Source organism: Triticum dicoccoides, chromosome 4B, assembly GCF_002162155.2.
Source record: "Triticum dicoccoides isolate Atlit2015 ecotype Zavitan chromosome 4B, WEW_v2.0, whole genome shotgun sequence".
Classification (NCBI taxonomy): domain Eukaryota; kingdom Viridiplantae; phylum Streptophyta; class Magnoliopsida; order Poales; family Poaceae; genus Triticum; species Triticum dicoccoides.
In genome coordinates, this window is record NC_041387.1 from 3,858,676 (window position 1) to 3,885,367 (window position 26,692).

A 26,692-nucleotide genomic window follows, 5' to 3' on the forward strand; every position below is an offset into this window, starting at 1 on the left:
TTGGTATATCATGACCTATTGAGAAGAGCACTTGTATCTAAGAACATACTCCAAGTGAAAAGGCATCCCGATCTTGGTGAAGTGCATGCACAAACATGTGCCTGGACGTGCAGCGTGGTAGCATCAGATGTTGCAGACTGCGGTGTTGGTAGTAGGAATTAACTGCAAAGGCAGAATCTAAACGACATGCCACAGAGAAGCATGTCAAGAGCTGGTTTTTGATCATCTCACAAATGAATGTAAGCGCATCTATACTCACCTGATAAGCTGGACTATTACTCACCGTTTTGGGGTCCCAAAGCGATTTCCATGGTTGTTGAACCGCAAGATGTGTTGGTTGTCAAGACTCGCAGTTTGGGTCGATTCTGGCCGTGTCTTGGATTATTACTCAGTTTTGGGGTCTTGAAGTGATTTCCATGATTGACGAACCCCGGGGTGCGTTTACGTGTCGGTCATCAACACTCACAATTTTGGCCAATTCTGGTCCGTTCGTGGACTATTATCCACCGTTTTGAGGTCCTAGAGCGATTTTCACAATTTACGATCTCGGGGGTGCGTTTACGTGTCCATCGTCAACACTAACAACTTTGGCCAATTCTGACCCGTTTGGTGGACTATTACTCACCGTTTTGGGGTTCCGAAGTGATTTCCATAGTTGTTGAACCTCAAGGTGCGCTTATGTGTCGGTCATCAACAATCGCAGTTTCAGCCGATTCTGGCCCGTTGCGTGGACTATTACTCACTGTTTTGGGGTCCTAGAGTGATTTCCACGATTAACGAACTAGGGTGCATTTATGTCTCGGTCATTAACACTCGCTGTTTTCGTCGATTCTGACCCGTTTCATGGACTATTATTCACCGTTTTGGGGTCCCAAAGCAATTTCCATGGTTGTCAAACCCTAAGGTGCGCTTACATGTCGGTCATTAACAATCGCAGTTTTGGCCGATTTTGTCCCGTATCGTGGACTATTACTCACTGTTTTGGGGTCCCAAAGCGATTTCATTGGTTTCGAACCCCAAGGTGTGCTGCCGTGTTGGTCGTCAAGACTCGCGGTTTGGGCCAATTCTGGCTCGTGTCTTGGACTATTACTCAGTTTTGGGGTCCCGAAGTGATTTCCACGATTGACGAACCTCAGGTGCGTTTACGTGTCGAACATCAACACTCACAATTTTGGCCAATTCTGGCGGTTTGTGGACTATTACCCACCGTTTTGGGGTCCCAGAGCGATTTCCACGATTGACGATCCCCGGGGTGCGATTATGTGTCCCTCGTCAACACTCACAGTTTTGGCCAATTCTGACCTCTCTCGTGGACTATTACTTACCGTTTTGGGGTGCCGAAGCTATTTTCATAGTTGTTGAACCCCAAGGTGCACTTACGTGTTGGTCATTAACACTCACAGTTTTAGTCGATTCTGACCCGTCTTGTGGACTATTACTCACCGTTTTGGGGTCCAGGAGACATTTTCACCCATTAATGAACCCCGGGATGCGTTTACATGTCGGTCATCAACACTCACACTTTTGGCTGATTCTGGCCCGTTTCATGGACTATTACTCACTGTTTTGGGGTCCCGGAGTGATTTCCATGATTAACGGACCCCAGGTTGCGTTTATGTGTCGGTCGTCAACACTCACAGTTTTAGCCAATACTGGCCCGTTTTGTGGACTCTTAGTCACCGTTTTGGGGTCCCGAAGTGATTTCCATAGTTGTTGAACCACAAGGTGCACTGCACTTATGTGTCTGTCATCAACGCTCACAGTTTTGGCTGATTTTGATCCGTTTCGTGAACTATTGATTACTGTTTTGGGGTGCCGGAGTGATTTCCATGATTAACGAACCCCGAGGTGCATTTACGTGTCGGTCATTGCAACGTCTTGAGCTTGCGTCGGTTTTCCTTGAAGAGGAAAGGGTGATGCAGCAATAGTAGCGTAAGTATTTCCCTCAGTTTTTGAGAACCAAGGTATCAATCCAGTATGAGGCTCCTCAAAAGTCCCACGCACCTACACAAACAATCAAAAAACTCGCAACCAACACAATAAAGGGGTTGTCAATCCCTTCATAGCCACTTGCGAAAGTGAGATCTAATAGAGATAGTATGATAAGATAAATGTATTTTTGGTATTTATAATATAGATGCAAAAAGTAAAGATGCAAATAAAAGTAGATTGGAAGCAAATATGATAAGAGATAGACCCGGGGGCCATATGTTTCACTAGAAGCTTCTCTCAAGATAGCATAAGTATTACGGTGGGTGAACAAATTACTGTCAAGCAATTGATATTAAAGCGAATAATTATGAGATTATCTAGGCATGATCATGCATATAGGCATCACGTCCGTGACAAGTAGACCGACTCCTACCTCCATCTACTACTATTACTCCACACATCGACCGACTCCTGCCTGCATCTAGAGTATTAAGTTCATAAGAATAGAGCAGCACCTTAAGCAAGATGACATGATGTAGAGGGATAAACTCATGCAATATGATATAAACCCCATCTTTTTATCCTCGATGGCAACTATACAATATGTGCCTTGCAACCCTTTCTGTCACTGGGTAAGGACACCGCAAGAATGAACCCAAAGCTAAGCACTTCTCCCATGGCAAGAAAGATCAATCTAGTAGGCCAAACCAAACTGATAATTCGAAGAGACTTGCAAAGATAACTCAATCATACATAAAAGAATTCAGAGGAGATTCAAATATTTCTCATAGATAAACTTGATCATAAACCCACAATTCATCGGATCTCGACAAACACACCGCAAAAAGAGTTTACATCGAATAGATCTCCACAAGAAAGGGGGAGAACATTGTATTGAGATCCAAAAAGAGAGAAGAAGCCATCTAGCTAATAACTATGGACCCGAAGGTCTGTGGTAAACTACTCACAACTCATCGGAGGGGCTATGGTGTTGATGTAGAAGCCCTCCGTGGTCGATTCCCCCTCCGGCAGAGCGCCGGCGAAGGCTCCAAGATGGGATCTTGCGGATACAGAAGGTTACAGCGATGGAAATTGTGTTCGTTGGATCCCTGGATGTTTTCGGGGTACGTAGGCTTTTATAGGAGGAAGAAGTACGTCAGTGGCCGCCCGAGGGGCCCATGACACAGGGGGGTGCGCCCTACCCTCTCGTGGCCGCCTCGGCTGCTTCTTGACTTGCACTCCAAGTCCTCTGGATCATGTTCATTCCAAAAATCACGCTCCCGAAGGTTTCATTCCGTTTGGACTCTGTTTGATATTCCTTTTCTTCGAAATACTGAAATTGGCAAAAAAACAGCAATACGGGCTGGGCCTCCGGTTTGTAGGTTAGTCCCAAAAATGTTATAAATGCTTAAAATAAAACCCATAAACATCCAAAAGGGGTAATATAATACCATGGAACAATCAAAATTATAGATACGTTGGAGACGTATCAAGCATCCCCAAGCTTAATTCCTGCTCGTCCTCGAGTAGGTAAATGATAAAAACAGAATTTTTAATGTGGAATGCTACCTAGCATAATTCTCAATGTAATTTTCTTTATTGGGGCATGAATATTCAGATCCAAATGATTCAAAATAAAAGTTCATATTGACATAAAAATGGTGATACTTCAAGCATACTAATCAAAGTAATCATGTCTTCTCAAAATAACATGGCCAAAGAAAGTTATCCCTACAAAATCATATAGTCTGGCTGTTGCTCTATCTTCATCACACAAAGTATTTAATCATGCACAACCCCGATGACAAGCCAAGCAATTGTTTCATACTTTAGTAATCTCAAACTTTTTCAACTTTCACGCAATCCATGAGCGTGAGCCGTGGACATAGCACTATATGTGGAATAGAATGGTGGTTGTGGAGAAGACAAAAAGGAGAAGATAGTCTCACGTCAACTAGGCGTATCAACGGGCTATGGAGATGCCCATTAATAGATATCAATGTGATTGAGTAGGGATTGCCATGCAACGGATGCACTAGAGCTATAATTATATGAAAGCTCAACAAAATAAACTAAGTGGGTGTGCATCCAACTCGCTTGCTCACGAAGACCTAGGGAATTTTTAGGAAGCCCATCATTGGAATATACAAGCCAAGTTATATAATGAAAAATTCCCACTAGTATATGAAAGTGACAACATATGAGACTCCCTATCATGAAGATCATGGTGCTACTTTGAAGCACAAGTGTGGAAAAAGAGATAGTAGCATTGTCCCTTCTCTCTTTTTCTCTCATTTTTTCTTTTTGTCTTTTCCTTTTTTTCTTTTTCTTCTTTTTTTTCTTTGCCCCCTTTTTTTTCTTTTTGGGCTTTCTTTTTTTTCTCATTTTTTTCATTTTGTAAAGTCCGAAGTCTCATCCCGACTTGTGGGGGAATCATAGTCTTCATCATCCTTTCTTCACTAGGACAATGCTCTAATAATGAAGATCATCACACTTTTATGGATTTACAACTCAAGAATTACAACTCAAAGCTAGAACAAGATACGACTCTATGAATGCCTCCGGCGGTGTACCGGGATATGCAATGAATCAAGATCGACATGTATGAAAATTATGAAGGTGGCCTTGCCACAAATACGATGTCAACTACATGATCATGCAAAGAGCAATATGACAAAAGAAATGTGTTTCATATGAACGGAACAGTGGAAAGTTGCATGGCAATATATCTCGGAATGGCTACGAAAATGCCATAATAGGTAGGTATGGTGTCTGTTTTGAGGAAAGTATATGGTGGGTGCATGGTATCGGCGAAAGTTGCACGGCACAAGAGAGGCTAGCAATGGTGGAAGGGTGAGGGTGCGTATAATCCACGGACTCAACATTAGTCAAAAGAACTCGTGTACTTGTTGCAAAAATCTAAAAGTCATCAAAAACAAAATACTACGTGCATGCTCCTAGGGGGATAGATTGGTAGGAAAAGACCATCGCTCGTCCCCGACCGCCACTCATAAGGAAGACAATCAATAAATAAAATTGTGCTCCAACTTCATCACAAAGCGGTTCACCATACGTGCATGCTACGGGAATCACAAACCTCAAGACACGTATTTTTCATAATCACCCCAACTAACATTACTTTAATATCACTACCTACATATCTCAAAAGAATTATCAAGCATCAAATTGATCATAGCATCCAATTCACTTTCTATGATAGTTTTTATTATACCCAACTTGGATGCTCATCATTCTAGGACCAAATTTGTAACCATAGCAAATACCATGCTGTTCTAAAAGACTCTCAAAAAGATATAAGTGAAGCATGAGAGACTAGCAATTTCTTCAAAATTAATCCACCACCGTGCTCTAAAAAATATAAGTGAGGCACTAGAGCAAAAACTATCAACCTCAAAAGATATAAGTGAAGCACATAGAGTATTCTAGCAAATTCTAATCAGATAGGCTTCTCCCAAAAGGTGTGTACAGCAAGGATGATTGTGGTAAACTAAAAAGCAAAGACTAATATAATACACGACGCTCCAAGCAAAAGACATATCATGTGGCGAATAAAAATATAGCTCCAAGAAAAGTTACCAATGAACGAAGACGAAAGAGGGGATGCCTTCCCGGGGCATACCCAAGCTTAGGCTTTTGGCTATCGTTGAATATATTGGGGTGCCATGGGCATCCCCAAGCTTAGGCTCTTGCCACTCCTTATTCCATAGTCCATAAAAGCTTTACCCAAAACTTGAAAACTTCACAACACAAAACTCAACAAGAAATCTTATAAGCTCCGTTAGTGAAAGAAAACAAAACCACCACATAAGGTACTGTAATGAACTCATTCTTTATTTATTTTGGTGTTAAACCTACTGTATTACAACTTCTCTATGGTTTATAAACTATTTTACTAGCCATAGATGCATCAAAATAAGCAAACAACACACGAAAAACAGAATCTGTCAAAAACAGAACAGTCTGTAGCAATCTGTAACTAACACAAACTTCTGGAACTCCAAAAATACTACCAAAATAGGAAGTCCTGAAAAATTTGTCTAATAATTAGAATCAAAGCTAATCAATGCAAAAGCACGTTTCTGTGATTTAACAAAACTAAATTCGTGCACACAAAGTTTCTGTTTTTCAGCAGAATCAAATCAACTATCATCATAGGTAATCCTATAGGTTCTACTTGGCACAAATACTAATTAAAAGATAAAAAGACATATAAACAGGAGGTAGATGCAAGATTTATTACTAAACAGGAACAAGAACAAAAAACACAAAGAAAATTGGGTTGCCTCCCAACTAGCGCTATCGTTTAACGCCCCTAGCTAGGCATAAAAGCGAAGATGGATCTAAGTAGTGCCATAATAATAAGATAGATCTTGAAAGCTCATCTCATATTCTCTATACTCAAGAGAGTATCCTAGCTCATTGTTTCGCAGGGAAAAATCATTATTAAGTTCGTTAATTCTATCAACCAAGACATTGGTAGGAACCTTTTTTCTAAGGTTTTCATTGAAAGCAACATAGTCTGAAGATTGAAAACGCCTGAATCCCTCTTGATCATAGAGGATCGCTTCTATGGGAGGACGGCCGGCGTCCACCCTATAGTGCGCAAAGATTTCTTTGGCCTCTCTTTTGATAAATCTGAACTCATGAGCCAAAAAGATAGTAACAACGGATTTAACAGAAGAATGCTCAATATTGGAAAATTCCAGAAAATTCTTTGTATGCAAGGATGCATATGCATAAATTGTCTTTCAAGTTCAACTACAAGCATAGCGATAGCATCTGCAAGACTACTAGTTCTATGAAGAATAGAACCACCCATGGAAGGTAAAGCACCGCACAAGTAAAGAAATCTTGTATAACACCTTTTCCAATGATGTTACCACTACTGATTCGAAAATTTTTAGTATGCAAGATAGGGGGTTCTTCAGCTGGGGCATCAGAATTTTCCATGTTATCATGGTTGTCCATATCGACGATAATCTCCCCAATTTCAGACATAATGGCAAACAAAAGCAAGGAGAAAGAAAGCGAGCGAAAGAGAGAGGAGGAGATTGGGAAAGAGAGGGCAAATAAAACGGCAAGGGTGAAGTGGGCGAGAGGATAACGGGAGGCAAATGTGAAATAATGTAAATGCGAGGGAGATGAGTTTGTGATGGGTACTCGGTATGTCTTGAATTGAGCGAAGACCTCCCCGGCAAGGGCGCCAGAAATCCTTCTTGCTACGTCTTGAGCTTGCGTTGGTTTTCCTTGAAGAGGAAAGGGTGATGCAGCAATAGTAGCGTAAGTATTTCCCTCAGTTTTTGAGAACCAAGGTATCAATCCAGTAGGAGGCTCCTCAAAAGTCGCATGCACCTACACAAACAAACAAAGAACTCGCAACCAACGCAATAAAGGGGTTGTCAATCCCTTCACGGCCACTTGCGAAAGTGAGATCTAATAGAGATAGTATGATAAGATAAATATATTTTTGGTATTTTATAATATAGATGCAAAAAGTAAAGATGTAAATAAAAGTAGATTGGAAGCAAATATGATAAGAGATAGACCCGGGGGCCATAGGTTTCAGTAGAAGCTTCTCTCAAGATAGCATAATTATTACGGTGGGTGAACAAATTACTATCGAGCAATTGATAGAAAAGCGAATAATTATGAGATTATCTAGGCATGATCATATATATAGGTATCACGTCCGTGACAAGTAGACCGACTCCTGCCTGCATCTACTACTATTACTCCACACATCGACCGACTCCTGCCTGCATCTAGAGTATTAAGTTCATAAGAACAGAGTAACGCCTTAAGCAAGATGACATGATGTAGAGGGATAAACTCATGCAATATGATATAAACCCCATCTTTTTATCCTCTATGGCAACAATACAATACGTGCCTTGCAACCCTTTCTGTCACTGGGTAAGGACACCGCAAGATTGAACCCAAAGCTAAGCACTTCTTCCATGGCAAGAAAGATCAATCTAGTAGGCCAAACCAAACTGATAATTCGAAGAGACTTGCAAAGATAACTCAATCATACATAAAAGAATTTAGAGGAGATTCAAATATTTCTCATAGATAAACTTGATCATAAACCCACAATTCATTGGATCTCGACAAACACACCGCAAAAAGAGTTTACATCGAATAGATCTCCACAAGAGAGGGGGAGAACATTGTATTGAGATCCAAAAAGAGAGAACAAGCCATCTAGCTAATAACTATGGACCCGAAGGTCTGTGGTAAACTACTCACAACTCATCGGAGGGGCTATGGTGTTGATGTCGAAGCCCTCCATGGTCGATTCCCCCTCCGGTAGAGTGCCGACGAAGGCTCCAATATGGGATCTCGCGGATACAGAAGGTTACAGCGGTGCATATTGTGTGTCGTTGGCTCGCTTGATGTTTTCGGGGTACGTAGGCTTATATAGGAGGAAGAAGTACGTCGGTGGCTGCCCGAGGGGCCCACGAGACAGGGGGCGTGCCCTATAGGGGGGGCGCGCCCTACCCTCTCGTGGCCGCCTCGGCTGCTTCTTGACTTGCACTCCAAGTCCTCTGGATCACGTTCGTTCCAAAAATCACGCTCCCGAAGGTTTCATTCCATTTGGACTCCGTTTGATATTCCTTTTCTTCGAAATACTGAAATAGGCAAAAAAAACAGCAATGCGAGCTGGGCCTCCGGTTAGTAGGTTAGTCCCAAAAATGATATAAATGAGTAAAATAAAGCCCATAAACATCCAAAAGGGGTAATATAATATCATGGAACAGTAAAAAAATTATAGATACGTTGGAGACGGATCAGTCATCAACACTCACAGTTTTGGCCGATTCTGGCCCGTTTCATGGACTATTACACACTGTTTTGTCGTCCCGGAGTGATTTCCATGATTAACGAACCCAGGGTGCGTTTACGTGTTGGTCATCAACACTCGTGGTTTTGGCCAATTCTGACCCGTTTAGTGGACTATTACTCACAATTTTGGCCAATTCTGGTCCGTTTCGTGGACTATTACCCACAGTTTTCGGGCCCCGGAGCGATTTCCACGACGATCCTTGGGTTCCATTTACGTGTCCGTCATCAACACTCACAGTTTTGGCCAATTCTGACCCGTTTGGTGGACTATTACTCACCATTATGGGGTCCCGAAGTGTGACAATTTGGTTTTTGTCCTCTTCTTCTTTGCTTGATTTTCAGTTGAGTTGGTTTTGAATTTGGAGTTTTGAATCATTTCATTTGGACTTAACCACTTGGGTACCCCTTGATTTTCACCCAAGTGTTCCCTGTCCTCCTCACAACCATCATTTCACCCCTGGCCAACCCAAAAATATTGTTTGGAATATTATTCTTAAATGAAAAATATTCATTTTGGCCTCCAAAACCCTAGCTAACCCTTTGAGCTCCAAAGCAACCCTAATATTTCTTGCCCCAAAAATCCTGAGAAAAATCCCAATTATTCTTTGGACCCTAGGGCACATTTCTGAGCAAAAACACCACTCTTTGGAATATTTTGTCTATAGAAAATAAAGTCACTTATGGGCAGAAATGGTAGTTTCTACAGCAACTACCTTTTTACTAGCTCCATTGTAGCTGGTTTTCCCTGTGCCTATTTACCTTAGTAAGAGATAGTAAAACCCCAAAGCTCAGCCCTTGAATCCCAATGGTTTGACCACAGTAACTCGCCAAAGGTACTATCCAGTAACTTGTCAGCAGCACAAGTTTACTTCTACTGCACCTGGAAACTAACCAAACCGTGGTAACAACTCAGTTTACTAAGGACTACACGCCAAACATCTTTGTTAGTGCGTAGGGTGGCCTAATGTCACGGTTCACGCGGTGACCGCGTTCGTCCGAGTGTGCTGGCATGCAATACGCGCGCTTTGCGCGTCGCCAACGCCTCTGTGGAGCGCGTGCTCGCTGCCCAGTCGGCAAGAGCGTGCCACACCTCGCCACCATCGTCGTCTCCACCTCCATAACTCCCCCCTGCCGCTCGCTGACGCCGGAGCTTGCCGCAGTGAGCACGGGCACGGTACGGCAAACGGCACAGTGCGCGCGCACTGTGTTCGTCTCTTTCCCCCTCGCTCCTATGCTCGTCCGCACCCGCGCACAGTTCCCACGTGACCTCCGTCGTCTTCTCCCTCTCTCTCTGGCGCCTTTCGTCGCCGGGCGCCGTGGACAGGTGTTCTCCGGCGGAGCCCGAGCCCTCCTTGCCGCCCGCCTATAAAAGCAGCCACCCGCAGCCTCTTGGAGCACCCCCAGCCGCGGGCTGCTGTCCCGGAGCCGAGCTCGCCGGCGATCCGCTCCGAATCGTCCCCGCAGCTTCGGCCCCTCCCAAGCCAAGGTGACCCCGCCAGAGCCTCCGCCTCTCCTCTGTGAAGCCAACCCACCTCGCTGGAGCCCCTGGAGCCACCCCAAGCCGTCGTCTTCTTCATCTCCAGCGAACCCCGCCCTTTGCCTCTGCTGGAGAGGTCAAATCCGACGCCGTCCGGCCACTGTTAGCTATGCTACGGGTACGGGCAGGTGCGCAAACATCTTCTCCGTCGATCCGCCCTCTCGTTTGACTCCAAGTAGCCCCACCGTTGGCGTGAGCTCCGGCGAAGCGCCGCCTCCCTCTGTTTCCCTCTCTCCTCCCTCCGGCCTGACTAGCGGGGCCTGCTAGTCAGCCACTCATTACGCACGCGAAGCAGTATGAGTGGTGGCGCCCCGGGTGTTTACGCTTTCGACGTCACCCCTCTGTTTATTTATTTCAAATCATTTAAATTCCAGGAAACTTCAAATGGCCATAACTGTTTATCTATAAGTCCAAATGCATTGATTCTTTTTGCATTGTGCTCTGTGTCCAAAAATCTAAGAGCACCCAAAAGATGGGATTTTTCCTTGCAGTCTTGATTTTCTGGTAATTTTCAGAAGGTTTCTTGATGTTTTCTTTTTGTGGTTTTTAAAATTTTCAGAAGAGCCAGCTTGTCTTGAGGATCACCAGGAGCTTTGTGAACCTCATCAGTACTAAGGCAAGCCACAGTAACATTTTCATAGTGCCACTTCAATATTTGTGACTTTTCTACTTGAACTTATGAATATTTATGCATTTAAAGTAGTTATATAATGATTATATTCTGTTAAATGCTTGTTATTTTAAAATACTTGAACTACAGAATGGTTGAAGTGAATCTTGTTGGTAAGCTAAGGAGAACTTAGTTGCAAGTGATGAATAAATGATATGATCATAGAGTTTGATAATTAGTTTAATTATTATTTTTGCATGATGAAGGATTATGATATTGCTAGAAATGATTCTGGTATAAGTGAGGTGTGATCTTAACCAGAGTAGTATCATGAGTTGATGATGGCTCCGTAGGAGCGTGGTTGATTTAGTTGTTGCATGGTTATGTGATGCATATGTTAAGTGATGCATAGTATGGCATTATGACACCGGTTATTTTCACATTAAGTTGAACCTGATTAATAACTCAACTTGAATATGTTGTTGACCGGGTCATGGTGCCGCTGAAACAAGTCTTTCCAGTGCAACCACATTTGCCGGTATGGGACGGCCTTAATGCATTTCATTGTTGTGCCTCTGGTCGGTGCCACCATTTAGGGAAGCTTATGGGCATGCTGTACCCAGGCCCAGTACGCAAGCATAACCTTGTGAGCCCCTTGTTAAGTTAAGTTTTGGTACCGGATCCAAGAGTGGATCGTGGCCACGATGGTGGTCGAGGTGTCTGGAGGTAGACACAGGGCCACCCAGGACTAGCCCGTTGGGGTCTGAGTCAGAAGGGCCGGAAGAGTGTCATGACAATGAAATGGTTTCGTCGGAACGCTGTTGGTCCACCCGAATGGGAGTGCGAGGCCATGGGTTCTGTCGTGGTTTTGTCACGGCAGATGTCCTTAGTGTCAGGACTTAGTCGTGAGGCCAACGCATCTATGTGGTAGCTTGAGAGGGGTTGAGCGGAATCGAGAGACGCAACACAAGACAGGGATTTAGACAGCTTCGGGCCCCGGGAAAAATCATCCGGTAACAACCCTACATGATGTTTGAGGCTAGGTCTCATTATCATCACGAGGGAGTCACCGTAAACCGGCTCTCCTCTTTGTGTCTAGCCCTAAGATTGTTTCTTCTTGCTTGTAGCCTGTCCATCTTTGGGGAGCCCTACCCCTCCTTATATATGTTGAAGAGGCGGGTTACATATAGAGTCCAACTCAGACTTAAGACTTAACTATTCTAACTTATCTTCATGGGATTCTTAACATCTTGGGCTTCATAACATCTCGGGCTTCATAACCCCTGACAACCCAGTTATCACTGTTTGCCGGTTTAACATTGTCTGCCGGTTTAACATTGTTTGCCGGTTTAACATTGTCTGCCAGTTTAACATTGTCTGCCGGTTTAACATTGTCTGCCGGTTTACCACCAGCCGGTTTACCGTCTGTCTTTAGCCATCTGTCTTGGCTCTCTGTCTTAATTCTCCGCTGGTTTACCATCCGCCGGTTTACCAAGTCCCGGCCGGTTTACGACTCCGGCCGGTCATACCGCGGGGTATGTCCCCAACATTAGCACCCAGTTTAATTTGGATTTATCCATGTTAAACTGATCCTAATCATCCTTTAGTCCTTGTCACTTCCTTCTAATAGAAAATCTAGTTTAAGAGGCCAGCTTCATAATCAACTTGCTGACACTGGTTTCTCATAGAAAATATATTGTGAAGAATAACTCCTTTGATTTAGCTCCCAATGGTGAAAAACAATATTGGTCCTTGAAATACTCATATGTTCTTCAGCTGGTTTAAGGACGTAGAACTTGCCGGTTTATCATTGCCAAGATCACCGGTTTATAAATATTGATAGCACCGGGTCATACTTGTAGTTAACATCCAGCTTGAAAATATACCTCTTATATGACTATCACTTGTAGCCCTCAAGTCTTAAGAAGGTAGCATAGCAACAGCTTAAGACTTGCTTCAAGATAAATATCACAATCTTGAAGAAATTGAGTATTCCACATATGTAGCCCCCAAGTGCCAGGTTGTCATGCTTGCAGCAACCTGGGACTTGTAATTGCTTGATGCTCATAAAACTTCAACCAGTGTAGCCCCCAAGGGCCGAGTCATTATGTAATAATGAGCAGGGACTTTGTAAATATAATCATGTAATCTTTGAACAGCAACGGTGTAGCCCCCAAGGGCCGGCTCAGTAAGATAATATTGAGCTGGGACTTGATATATACTTCAATGAAAAATAACATCATATGATGTAACCCCATCATGGGGCTTGAATCCACGTCCACACGGTTAAGAGCCTTGTGTTTTCCCAACTGAGCAGTGGACCCTTCAATATAATGAATAAAAAGCTTTGTACCTTGAATTGTTGACAGGAGCAATTGGTAGCCCCCAAGGGCCGGCTCATTACGATGTGATGAGTCGGGTCTTCAATAAGGTGAGCAAAAAATGACTTTGCATTAGCGGCCAAGTGTCATGGTGCATGCTTGCAGCGGCATGAGACTTGCATATTTGATATAATCTTAAGTTGAATAATGTAGCCCCTAAGTGCCGGGTCGTAAGCCTGCAGCGACCCGGGACTATTCCTTCAACTGCAGAATAAATCATAGCCATTGCGCTAAAGCGACTTTGAAAACCTTAATCATAATACTGGTTATTGATAACCATAATAAAAATCCAGCCATGTTGGCTATTTGAAGATTTGAATAATATAATCCAATGATTTATGAGTGCATGATTCCAATGACGCAATCCAAATATATGCTGGCAACTTATAGTAGAAACCAGACCGGGCTGATAGTCTCTGGATTATGATCTAATCGTGTTCCGTCAATCTGTAACTGACAGTTGAACCGGATTTAAAATGCTTGTCGGTTTAAAGAACGCAACAAAAACAATAGTCATTTAAGAAAAAGACTGAAGCAAAAGGCAACGATAAAACCGTTTGCAAAAAAGATGCTTTATTGAGCTGATCAGATGGTGTTACCATGGTCAGACAGGACCAAGCCCCCTAATAGGTGTGGCGATGGTTCAAGTCAGACATGTCCCCAAATGAAACCGTGGCATTTATGCCGATCAAAAGGCAGGGCAATGGTTCGGGTTCGACCAAGCCCCCAAGTGATTCTGTGGCCTTAGGCCGATCAAGAGGCGTGACTGGTTCAGACTTGACCATGTCCCCAAGTGATCTGGTGGCTTTCGCCTATCAAAAGGTGTTGCATTGGTTCGGACATGACCAAAGCCCCCAAGTGATATTGTGGCACTGCGCCGATCAAGAGGTGTGACTATGGTTCAGACATGACCAAGTCCCAAAGTGATCAATAAATGAAAATCCAATAAGGCATGATACCCATGTTTGAACCGCGCATCATGGCAGCAGGTCCTCTTTGGCACCCTTTAACTTTTTGCAAGAGATAAATCCTTCTTGAACCGGGATTTTGAACCGGATATTGATAGCTTCCAAGCTATGTGGGAGAACAAATTTCCCTTACACCGGATCGCAAACCGGAATCTTCATTTTCGGCCGTAAATTTTCTGACGACCTTTCAACTCGAACTTGCGAGAAGTTAATTCCTTTTTAAACCGGACATTTTTTAAACCGGATTTGAGCGCTTCAGAGCTTTGTGGGAGAATAGATTTCCCTTGAACCGGATTATAAACCGGAAATATCATTGTGAGCCGGAATATTTCTGACGACCTTTATATTTTCATCAATATAACAGTAGCCTCCGGGACCGGGTTTCCCTTCAACATCCTGGGGCACTTGAATTTGCTGAAACAGGCAAGACTTACTGCATCATATCATCGTAGCCCCTGAGTCTTAAGATGACTCAAGGAGTTGTCTTGAGATTCTCCATACTTGACCATAGCAGAAGGTATATATCGTCGGTGTTAATAACGCGATGTGAATCCACAGAAGATTGAGGTGACTGCGGCGGGTTATAAACGACCCCGTATGAACCGTGTCAGCAACTCGGCCAATGGTTCCTTCCAACTGGTTGTTTGAAGTTGACCAAACTGTAGTGGCAGCAATTTGAGCGCATGTCCATTGATCCATCCAGTGCAGACGGCGACTGAATGATAATTTGCCTTTGATGTATTGGAAGAAAAACCGGGCTACCCAAGCAGTGACTTTTCATACTTAGTAACTAGCTCATGCAATTAGGCGCGGCCCGGTGTATTGATGTAGACCAGGCCGCAAGAGATGGACGGTAAAGACGACCGCAACATCAGAGGTGACACAGACAGGTGAGTCGGCCATGGCATTGTGAGCCGGTGTGGACGGGAGAGTCGGCCACGGCGTTTGTAAAGCAGTGCGGACTGACAATTCGGGCGCGGTAGCGGTAGTCGGTGCAGGTGCACGAATTCGCCACGACATTTAAACCGGTGCGAGCCTCCTGTCCATGGTACGACGCCACCTTTGTAGTGGACTTTGTCCTGCATTAAATATATTGAAAGACAGAATAACTGTTCTCAAACAAATTAATATGCACTAACAAAATATATAGAAAAGATAGCACATGGTGGTTTGTGCCCGGATGAACACAGACTGAGCAAATAATCCCTTGCCTCCTGGTGTCCATGCTTGTAGATTGATTCCGAGTGGATGTAACAGTTGTGCTCACACCGGACTAGTACTGATAGCAATTTGTCCATGTGATGCCCTCCACGTAGTATCAAGTGCCACCTTTAGAACTAGCCAGACCAATAGATTTTTGAATTTTCTCTCCCAGCCCCGTTGGGCAGTCAACAAGCCCACCGGCCGGATTCAGAGATAGCCATATTCAGAAATAGCCACAACTCGAAGAAAAGCCACAGCGTCGTGAGGCGACGGAGAGGTGCTGGGCAACGACAGGCACTGTGGCGTTTGCCTGGACGAGGTACTACTTGAAAACTGAATGACCGTCACTTTAGTCAATCCTCGACTCCTTGAAAACTGAATGATTACTTGATCCTCGTAGTACTTGCATGTAGTGGCTACCGCCAAGCAGCAACCAGCAGGCATGCACGCATACATAGTAACCATGCATGCAAGCGGGGCGGTTCAGTGATGGAGCGATGATGCGTAGGCGAAGCGAGTCATGATGGCAGCGGTGACTCGGCAACGTGGGTCGGCGACGGCCCGTGCCGGAGGCGACTCGGACAGCGAAGTGCCTGTTGCAACTCATCAACACGAATCCCGGTTGCGGCCGTGGCTGCTCTTCCCAATCAACACCTGTGACTTCGTCCGGGTTGTAGTTGCTTGGTGTGGCAGTTTGCGGGCGTAGCCCAGCGGCTCTGCATGCGGCTGCAGTTTGGGCACAGCCGGAGTGGACGCAGCCGGCTCGCGTAGGGGAGGAGTAGCGCGGGGCCGCCACGGCGGGGGCGGTTCAGACGTGAGCGTAGGTGCTCAGCAAAAGTGCTCAGCGACTGCTCCGGCCGGCGGGTCAGCGGAGAAGGCTGCTACAAGTCCTCGGTGAAGAGGCGCTTCGGTTTGAGGCGGAGCGGTGCTGCCCTGGGTGGAAGAAGGGGGCGCTTCGGTTGCAGGCGGCGACCCGACGTCATGGCGGTTTAGAAGCGGGGCGGTGTGCCACGGTGTTGGAGGCAGCCGAGCGCAGCCGAGCTGGTTCGAAGCGAGGCGACAACGGCCGAGGTAGCGCACGGAAGATTCAGCAGCAGCAGAAGCCGGTTTACGGCGGAGGTGAACGGCGTCCGCGGCAGCCCTAGGTAACTCGTGATTTGCAGGCAAGGCTTGATGTGGTCAGTTGAGGCGGCCTACAACCCCGGCCACGGTGATTGGTGGTGCTCGCGGCGATTTAACGGAAACGCAGGCCGGGTCGGAAGCAATGAGAGGCCATGGCGCTTTAGTGGTGATGCATGGCTGAACCGGCGGCAGGCTGAACCGGCATGGCACAACGGCAACTATCTTATGACCATGAATCTTGACTGACGGAGCACCTCAGATTTGCCCAGTACCGCTTCGAAAAATAGTACTTAATCCGACCAAGTTTCCTGAGAACTTGTGCGGTTGTGCCTGCACGTGGCGATGTACTGCTGCTTACAGCGCCGGTTTGCAACGCAGGTTTGGATTCGACCAAAACGAGCCAGCTCTCCGAGCGACAGGTTGATATCAGGGCGGCCACTCGGCGACCGTGACGATGTGTCAGAGGTCGCGGTGACAACTGCTTGTGGTGGTGGCGATGCGACTGCATGGGCGTGCTCGCACGGGGACGAAGGCGGTTTGACGCGCAGTAATGGAGGCGACCGGACCGCTTGAACGACAGCGGGTCAAGGCAGGCCCATGGCAGCCGTTTGGACAGAGGTGACCCGGCTCGTGGATGGCTCGTCGGATACAGGGGAACGAACCGGCGCAATGCTTGACTGCTGCGGCTTTGATGCAGAGGAACGAACCGGCGCGAAGATGTTTATCCTGCTCCGGTGGCTTTTTCCTGAGGGTGGTTGGCTCCCAACTGCGGAGGCGAGACGGGTGCGGTTCAGCTGGTAACCCGGAGGGCGGCTCTCGGCAGAGGTTGTGCGAGGCCCAGACGGCTGAGGGATGCCAACGCGAGACGACTTGTGGGCGTCAGTTTGCGCCGGCTCAACCTGTAGGCGACATCGCGTAAGGGCGTAGGTGACCTCAGCAGCAGCTCGCTGGCGGTTTGCAGCGGTGGGTCGGAGCACCGGTGGCAGCTCTCGGACAGTTTGGAGCAACGGCCGGTGGAGGCGAGGCGCATCGGCGGGGCAGCGGTCTGATGGCACGGCGACTCGGGACCGGCCACGGCAGAGGCGGAACAGTCCTGTGGTGACGATAACTCGGCGCGGTCCAGCCACGGAGGTGCGGCGTAAGAGCACCGGACAAGGCATTGCAGTGGAGGCGGCGGTTGGGGATCTGCGGCTCGGTGTAATCCGGCGGGTTATGGTGGCATCCGGCAGGAGAGTGAGCGGAGTCGTAGACGTCGGTGAGACGCGTAGGGGTGGGGAAGCAGCCGACGATGCAGAGACGAGGTGGCGGTTTTGAGCATATGTTGAGCGAGACGGGCGCCTCAAGGCGAGGACGCGGGCGCAGACGACGGACCAGTCCAGCTCTTGTATGGTTCTAATTCCGGGTCGTGGTCTCCTCCCTTTTGGCATGATTTGCTTTTTGATATGGCACACATATACACACAGCTTGCTAGTGGCCTCCCCAGCTCCAGCCTTGTACTAGAATCACCAGGCCCTGCCACTTGCACCGGTTACCTCCACGGGATAGTACCATAGCTCAACACAGGGTGGTGAAGCGGCGCTCAATGCGCTGCAAAGCAGTGGCGGTTTAAAGCGGGAAACACCGTCCAAACAAAACGGCTCAATGCCTCGATAGCTCAGAGGCGTCAGGCGAGCAGAAGCGGAGACTCGGTGCCGGTTGGACGACAGGCAGCTCGAAAGTGAAGACCTGAAGCGGAGACCGAGACCGTGTCCTACTTGTTATCATCTCCCTTGATGTATCCCTTTCTTTGATAACCACGGACGAGACTCACGTAGTCATTCTTTCCTTCTACTAGTATTTTTCCTCGTGCACATGCACCAATCAGAATTTTGACAAGAAGAAAAGACCGATTTGGCTTCATGCTGACGTGGCCGGTTGACTGATTCTTGTCCGTGTTTTCCTCCCAGCTGTGGTTGGTGTGACTCGACTGAATACAGGAAACAGCCGGTACATGAACGAGGAATCCAGCAGAAGTAGGACAGTTCGCCGAGGCTAAAACTCGCAGGGTGGTTTGACGGCTGCCGCGAGGCAAATCGACAGCGGTGGCTCTCCGTGTGCGAACTCCCAACAGTGAGGCGGTTTGATAGCCGAGAAGCAAGGCCAAGGCGACAGAGGCCAGCGCAGTTCAACGGCGGGCGGAAGTCGTGGCAGAGGCCCAATCCAGCAGATGCGAGGCCGATGTGACCAAGACCGGGGCGATTTTGACGGCGGGTTGACAGACCCCTTTTCCCTTTTCTTCATTAGTTTGACTGTATATTGACATCCGGTTTGACGAGGCCGTTGCGGCGATTCAGGGAGGCCGCAGCAGAAGCAGCCGCCGTGGAGGCTGGCGGTCGGGGAGGCAAGATACTGCGAAGGCAATCCACGTCGACAGCAGTAGCAGTAGCAGTTGATCTCGATCCAGTGACGTGCTGGCAGCCCAGACCCGGCAATCCGCAGGACAGTCTTGACCCGTCCGATCTTGCAACACCATATAACTCGCCCGGATCGAATCCCATGAAATTTCTCGAGACGTGGGACAGCCACGGAAAATTGCAAACTTCTCGATCCCGGGGAAAGATCCCTCCAAGAACTCAACATCACCGTGCGCAGGCCCCACGCTGGGCGCCAACAGTCGTGGTTTTGTCACGGCAGATGTCCTTAGTGTCAGCACTTAGTCGTGAGGCCAACGCATCTATGTGATAGCTTGAGAGGGGTTGAGCGGAATCGAGAGACACAACACAAGACAGGGATTTAGACAGCTTCGGGCCCCGGGAAACATCATCCGATAACAACCCTACATGTTGTTTGAGGCTAGGTCTCATTATCATCACGAGGGAGTCACCGTAAACCGGCTCTCCTCTTTGTGTCTAGCCCTAAGATTGTTTCTTCTTGCTTGTAGCCTGTCCCTCTTTGGGGAGCCCTACCCCTCCTTATATATGTTAAAGAGGTGGGTTACATATAGAGTCCAACTCGGATTTAAGTCTTAACTATTCTAACTTATCTTCATGGGCTTCTTAACATCTTGGGCTTCATAACATCTCGGGCTTCATAACCCCTGACAACCCAGTTATCACTGTTTGCCGGTTTAACATTGTCTGCCGGTTTAACATTGTCTGCCGGTTTAACATTGTCTGCCGGTTTACCGTCTGTCTTTAGCCATCTATCTTGGCTCTCTGTCTTAACTCTCCGCCGGTTTACCATCCGCCGGTTTACCAAGTCCCGACCGGTTTACGACTCCGGCCGGGTCATACCGCGGGGTATATTCCCGACAGGTTCTGTAGTGTGGGTACAGTGTACTAACCTCTGCAGAGTGTTTTTACTCTATCGATAGCCGAGTCCATGGTTACGGACACACTCGAAAGTAGGCTACACCATGGGTCAACACTAACTGAAATATGCACACTAAGCTTGTACTAAGGATGGTAGTGAGGCCATCATGTTGAGTAGGGCCACGAGTTGGTCGGGTTGTGATCGCTGTAAGGATCACGGGCCATGAGTTGGTCGGGTTCTGATCACCGTAAGGATCAGGGCCACGAGTTGGTCGGGTTGTGATCGCTGTAAAGATCATGGGCCATGAGTTGGTCGGGTTGTGATCGTCGTAAGGATCATGAGTGTGTTTTTGGAATTATCATGTTTGTGGTCTGGTATTGATCACGTCAGGTAAGCAAGTCTGGGGAACGAGTACCAATTGAGTAGTGTCACAGCATGTTGGATATATGGCTGCATTGTTGCTTAAATGGTTAAATGTCATGATATTGTTTGTCGTTATTGTTTATGCTAATTGTGAGCTTGCAAGTACATTCAATGTACTGACCTGGCGTGTCATGCCAGATTTCAGGAAAGTCTCGTTGGAAAGGAGTGCTGTCCGAGTCTAGACCGTGTCCACATCGGTGCCCCCGTGCTATGGAGCTACGACGTTGTTCCGCTGCCGAGTAGTTGTCATGATCGAGGCCCCTTTATGTTCACTAAATAATGTAAATATTATTCAGGCGCACCGTGCGTGCCGCTTGGCCTCGCTAACTGTTGTAACATAAACTATGCTCCGCTAGCATGAATAAAGCGGTTGTTTTTCTGTACCATGTTGTTGTGTGTTGCCAGAAGACAGGGTCTCTAGGCTGGCAATGCCAGGTAAACCGGTCGCTCTGAGCCGGGGTGCCACACGAAGTAATTTTCATAGTTGTTGAACCCAAGGTGCGCTTACGTGTCGGTCATCAACACTCACAGTTTTGGCCGATTCTGGCGTGATTCGTTGACTATTACTCACTTTTAAGGGGTCCCGGAGACATTTATTTTCCATGATTAACGAGCCTTTTGGTGTGCTTACATGTCAGTCATCAACAATCATAATTTTGGCCGATTCTCGCGCGATTCGTTGAGTATTACTCACGATTATGGGGTTCCGGAGACATTTATTTTCCATGATTAACGAGCCTCTTGGTGCGTTTACATGTCGGTCATCAACACTCATAGTATTGGCCGACTCTAGCCCGTTTCGTGGACTATTACTCACTACTTTGGGGTCCTAGAGTGATTTCACCGATTAACAAACACGAGGGTGCGTTTACATGTTGGTCATCAACACTCACGGTTTTTGTCGATTCTGACCCGTTTCGTGGACTATTACTCACCGTTTTGAGGTTCCAAAGCGATTTCCATGTTTGTTGAACCCCAAGGTGCGCTTACGTGCCAGTCATCAACAAATCGCAATTTTGGCCGATTCTGGCCCGTTGCGTGGACTATTACTCACTGTTTTTGGGTCCTAGATTGATTTCCATGATTAACGAACCCAGGGTGCGTTTACGTCTCGGTCATCAACACTCGCGGTTTTATCAATTCTGACCCGTTTCGTGGACTATTATTCACCATTTTGGGGTCCCAAAGCAATTTCCATGGTTGTCCAACCCCAAGGTGTGCTTACGAGTTGGTCGTCAAGACTCGCGGTTTGGGCCAATTCTGGCCCGTGCCTTGGACTATTACTCAATTTTGGGGTCCCGAAGTGATTTCCACGATTGACGAACCTCAGGTGCGTTTACATGTCGGCCATCAACACTCAAAATTTTGGCCAATTCTGGTCCGTTTTGGGACTATTACCCACCGTTTTGGGGTCCTAGAGCGGTTTCCACGATTGACGATCCCCGGGGTGCGATTACGTGTCCGTCGTCAACACTCACAGTTTTGGCCAATTCCGACACGTCTCGTGGACTATTACTCACCGCTTTGGGGTGCCGAAGCGATTTCCATAGTTGTTGAACCCCAAGGTGCGCTTACGTGTCGGTCATCAACACTCATAGTTTTGGTCGTTTCTGACCCGTTTTGTAGACTATTACTCACCGTTTTGGGGTCCAGGAGACATTTTCACCCATTAATAAACCCCGGGATGCGTTTACATGTCAGTCATCAACACTCACAGTTTTGGCCGATTCTGGCCCGTTTCATGGACTCTTACTCATTGTTTTGGGGTCCTGGAGTGATTTCCACGATTAACGGACCCCAGGGTGCATTTACGTGTCGGTCGTCAACACTCACAGTTTTAGCCAATTCTGACCCGTTTCGTGGACTCTTAGTCACCGTTTTGGGGTCCCGAAGCGATTTCCATAGTTGTTGAACCACAAGGTGCACTGCACTTACGTGTCTGTCATCAACACTCATAGTTTTGGATGATTCTGATCCGTGTCGTGAACTATTGCTTACTATTTTAGGGTCCCGGAGTGATTTCCATGACTAACGCACACCGGGGTGCGTTTACATGCCAGTCATCAACACTCACAGTTTTGGCCCATTTCATGGACTATTACACACTATTTTGGGGTCCCGGACTGATTTCCACGATTAACGAACCCAAGGTGCGTTTACGTGTCGGTCGTCAACACTCACGGTTCTGGCCGATTCTGACCCGTTTCATGGACTATTACTCAAAATTTTGTCCAATTCTGGTCCGTTGTGTGGACTATTACCCACAGTTTTCGGGCCCCGGAGCGATTTCCACGATGATCCTGGGGTTGCATTTACGTGTCCGTCATCAACACTCACAGTTTTGGCCAATTCTGGCCCGTTTGGTGGACTATTACTCACCATTATGGGGTCCCGAAGTAATTTTCATAGTTGTTGAACCCAAGGTGCACTTACGTGTCGGTCATCAACACTCACGGTTTTGGCCGATTCTGGCGTGATTCGTTGACTATTACTCACTATTAAGGGGTCCCGGAGACATTCATTTTCCATTATTAACGAGCTTCTTGGTGCGCTTACATGTCGGTCATCAGCAGTCATAGTTTTGGCCGATTCTGGCATGATTCGTTGAGCATTACTCACTATTATGGGGTTCCAGAGACATTTATTTTCCATGATTAACGAGCCTCTTGGTGCGTTTACATGTCGGTCATCAACACTCATAGTATTGGCTGAGTCTGGCCCGTTTCATGGACTATTACTCACTGCTATGGGGTCCTGGAGTGATTTCCCCGATTAACGAACACCAGGGTGCATTTAAATGTCGGTCATCAACACTCGCGGTTTTTGTCGATTCTGACCTATTTCGGGGACTATTATTCACCGTTTTGGGGTCTCAAAGCAATTTCCATGGTTGTCGAACCCTAAGGTGCGCTTACATGTCGGTCATCAACAATCGCAGTTTTGGCCGATTCTGTCCGGTTTCGTGGACTACTACTCACTATTTTGGGGTCCCAAAGTGATTTCGATGGTTTTTGAACCCCAAGGGGTGCTTACAAGTTGGTCGTCAAGACTCGCGGTTTGGGCCAATTCTGGCCCGTGTCTTGGACTATTACTCAATTTTGGGGTCCCGAAGTGATTTCCACGATTTCAAACCTCAGGTGCATTTACGTGTCGGTCATCAACATCAAAATTTTGGCCAATTCTGGTCCGTTTTGTGGACTATTACCCACCATTTGGGTCCCATAGCAATTTCCACGATTGACGATCCCTGGGTGTGATTACGTGTCCGTCATCAACACTCACAGTTTTGGCGAATTCTAACCCGCCTCGTGGACTATTACTCACCGTTTTGGGGTGCCGAAGCGATTTCCATAGTTGTTGAACCCCAAGGTGCGCTTACGTGTCGGTCATCAACACTCACAGTTTTGGTCGATTCTGACTCGTTTTGTGGACTATTACTCACCGTTTTGGGGTCCAGGAGACATCTTCACCCATTAATGAACCCCGGGATGCGTTTACATGTCGGTCATCAACACTCACAGTTTTGGCCGATTCTGGCCCGTTTCGTGGACTATTACTCACTGTTTTGGGGTCCCGGAGTGATTTCCACGATTAACGGACCCCATGGTGCGTTTACGTGTTGGTCGGCAACACTCACAGTTTTAGCCAATTCTGACCCGTTTCGTGGACTCTTAGTCACCTTTTGGGGTCCCGAAGCGATTTCCATAGTTGTTGAACCACAAGGTGCCCTGCACTTACGTGTCTGTCATCAACACTCACAGTTTTGGATGATTCTGATCCGTGTCGTGAACTATTGCTTACTGTTTTAGGGTCCCGGAGTGATTTCCATGACTAACGAACCCCGGGGTGCGTTTATGTGCCCGTCATCAACACTCAAAGTTTTGGCCGATTCTGGCCCGTTTCATGGACTATTACACACAGTTTTGGGGTCCCGGAGTGATTTCCATGATTAGCGAACCCAGGGTGCGTTTACGTGTCGGTCATCAACACTCGCGGTTCTGGCCGATTCTGACCCGTTTCGTGGACTATTACTCAAAATTTTGGCCAATTCTGGTCCGTTGCGTGGACTATTACCCACAGTTTTCGGGCCCCGGAGCGATTTCCATGACGATCCTGGGGTTGCATTTACGTGTCCGTCGTCAACACTCACAGTTTTGGCCAATTCTGGCCCGTTTGGTGGACTATTACTCACCATTATGGGGTCCGGAAGTAATTTTCATAGTTGTTGAACCCAAGGTGCACTTACGTGTCGGTTATCAACACTCACAGTTTTGGCCGATTCTGGCGTGATTCGTTGAATATTACTCACTATTAAGGGGTCCCGGAGACATTCATTTTCCATGATTAACGAGCCTCTTGGTGCGCTTACATGTCGGTCATCAACAGTCATAGTTTTGGCCGATTCTGGCGTGATTCGTTGAGTATTACTCACTATTATGGGGTTCCAGAGACATTTATTTTCCATGATTAACGAGCCTCTTGGTGCATTTACATGTCGGTCATCAACACTCATAGTATTGGCCGATTCTGGCTCGTTTCATGGACTATTACTCACTGCTATGGGGTCCTGGAGTGGTTTCCCCGATTAACGAACACCAGGGTGCATTTAAATGTCGGTCATCAACACTCGCGGTTTTTGTCGATTCTAACCTGTTTCGTGGACTATTGTTCACCGTTTTGGGGTCCCAAAGCAATTTCCATCGTTGTCGAACCCTAAGGTGCGCTTACATGTCGGTCATCAACAATCGCGGCTTTGGCCGATTCTGTCCCGTTTCGTGGACTACTACTCACTGTTTTGGGGTCCCAAAACGATTTCGTTGGTTTTCGAACCCCAAGGTGTTCTTACGAGTTGGTCGTCAAGACTCATGGTTTGGGCCAATTCTGGCCCGTGTCTTGGACTATTACTCAATTTTGGGGTCCCGAAGTGATTTCCACGATTGACGAACCTCAGGTGCTTTTACGTGTCTGTCATCAACACTCAAAATTTTGGCCAATTCTGGTCTGTTTTGTGGACTATTACCCACCGTTTTGCGGTCCCATAGCAATTTCCACGATTGACGATCCCCGGGGTGCGATTACGTGTCCGTCATCAACACTCACAGTTTTGGCGAATTCTAACCCGCCTCGTGGACTATTACTCACCGTTTTGGGGTGCCGAAGCGATTTCCATAGTTGTTGAACCCCAAGGTGCGCTTACGTGTCGGTCATCAACACTCACAGTTTTGGTCGATTCTGACTCGTTTTGTGGACTATTACTCACCATTTTGGGGTCCAGGAGACATCTTCACCCATTAATGAACCCCGGGATGCGTTTACATGTCGGTCATCAACACTCACAGTTTTGGCCGATTCTGGCCCGTTTCGTGGACTATTACTCACTGTTTTGGGGTCCCGGAGTGATTTCCACGATTAACGGACCCCATGGTGCGTTTACGTGTCGGTCGTCAACACTCACAGTTTTAGCCAATTTTGACCCGTTTCGTGGACTCTTAGTCACCTTTTGGGGTCCCGAAGCGATTTCCATAGTTGTTGAACCACGAGGTGCACTCCACTTACGTGTCTGTCATCAACACTCACAGTTTTGGATGATTCTGATCCGTGTCGTGAACTATTGCTTACTGTTTTAGGGTCCCGGAGTGATTTCTATGACTAATGAACCCCGGGGTGCATTTATGTGCCAGTCATCAACACTCACAGTTTTGGCCGATTCTGGCCCGTTTCATGGACTATTACACACTGTTTTGGGGTCCCGGAGTGATTTCCACGATTAACGAACCCAGGGTGCGTTTACGTGTCGGTCATCAACACTCGCGGTTCTGGCCGATTCTGACCCGTTTCGTGGACTATTACTCAAAATTTTGGCCAATTCTGGTCCGTTCCGTGGACTATTACCCACAGTTTTCGGGCCCCGGAGCGATTTCCACGACGATCCTGGGGTTGCATTTACGTGTCCGTCGTCAACACTCATAGTTTTGGCCAATTCTGGCCCGTTTGGTGGACTATTACTCACCATTATGGGGTCCCAAAGTAATTTTCATAGTTGTTGAACCCAAGGTGCACTTACGTGTCGGTCATCAACACTCACAGTTTTGGCCGATTCTGGCGTGATTCGTTGACTATTACTCACTAATAAGGGGTCCCGGAGACATTCATTTTCCATGATTAACAAGCCTCTTGGTGCGCTTACATGTCGGTCATCAACAGTCATAGTTTTGGCCGATACTGGCGTGATTCGTTGAGTATTACTCACTATTATGGGGTTCCAGAGACATTTATTTTCCATGATTAACGAGCCTCTTGGTGCGCTTACATGTCGGTCATCAACACTCATAGTATTGGCCGATTCTGGCCCGTTTCG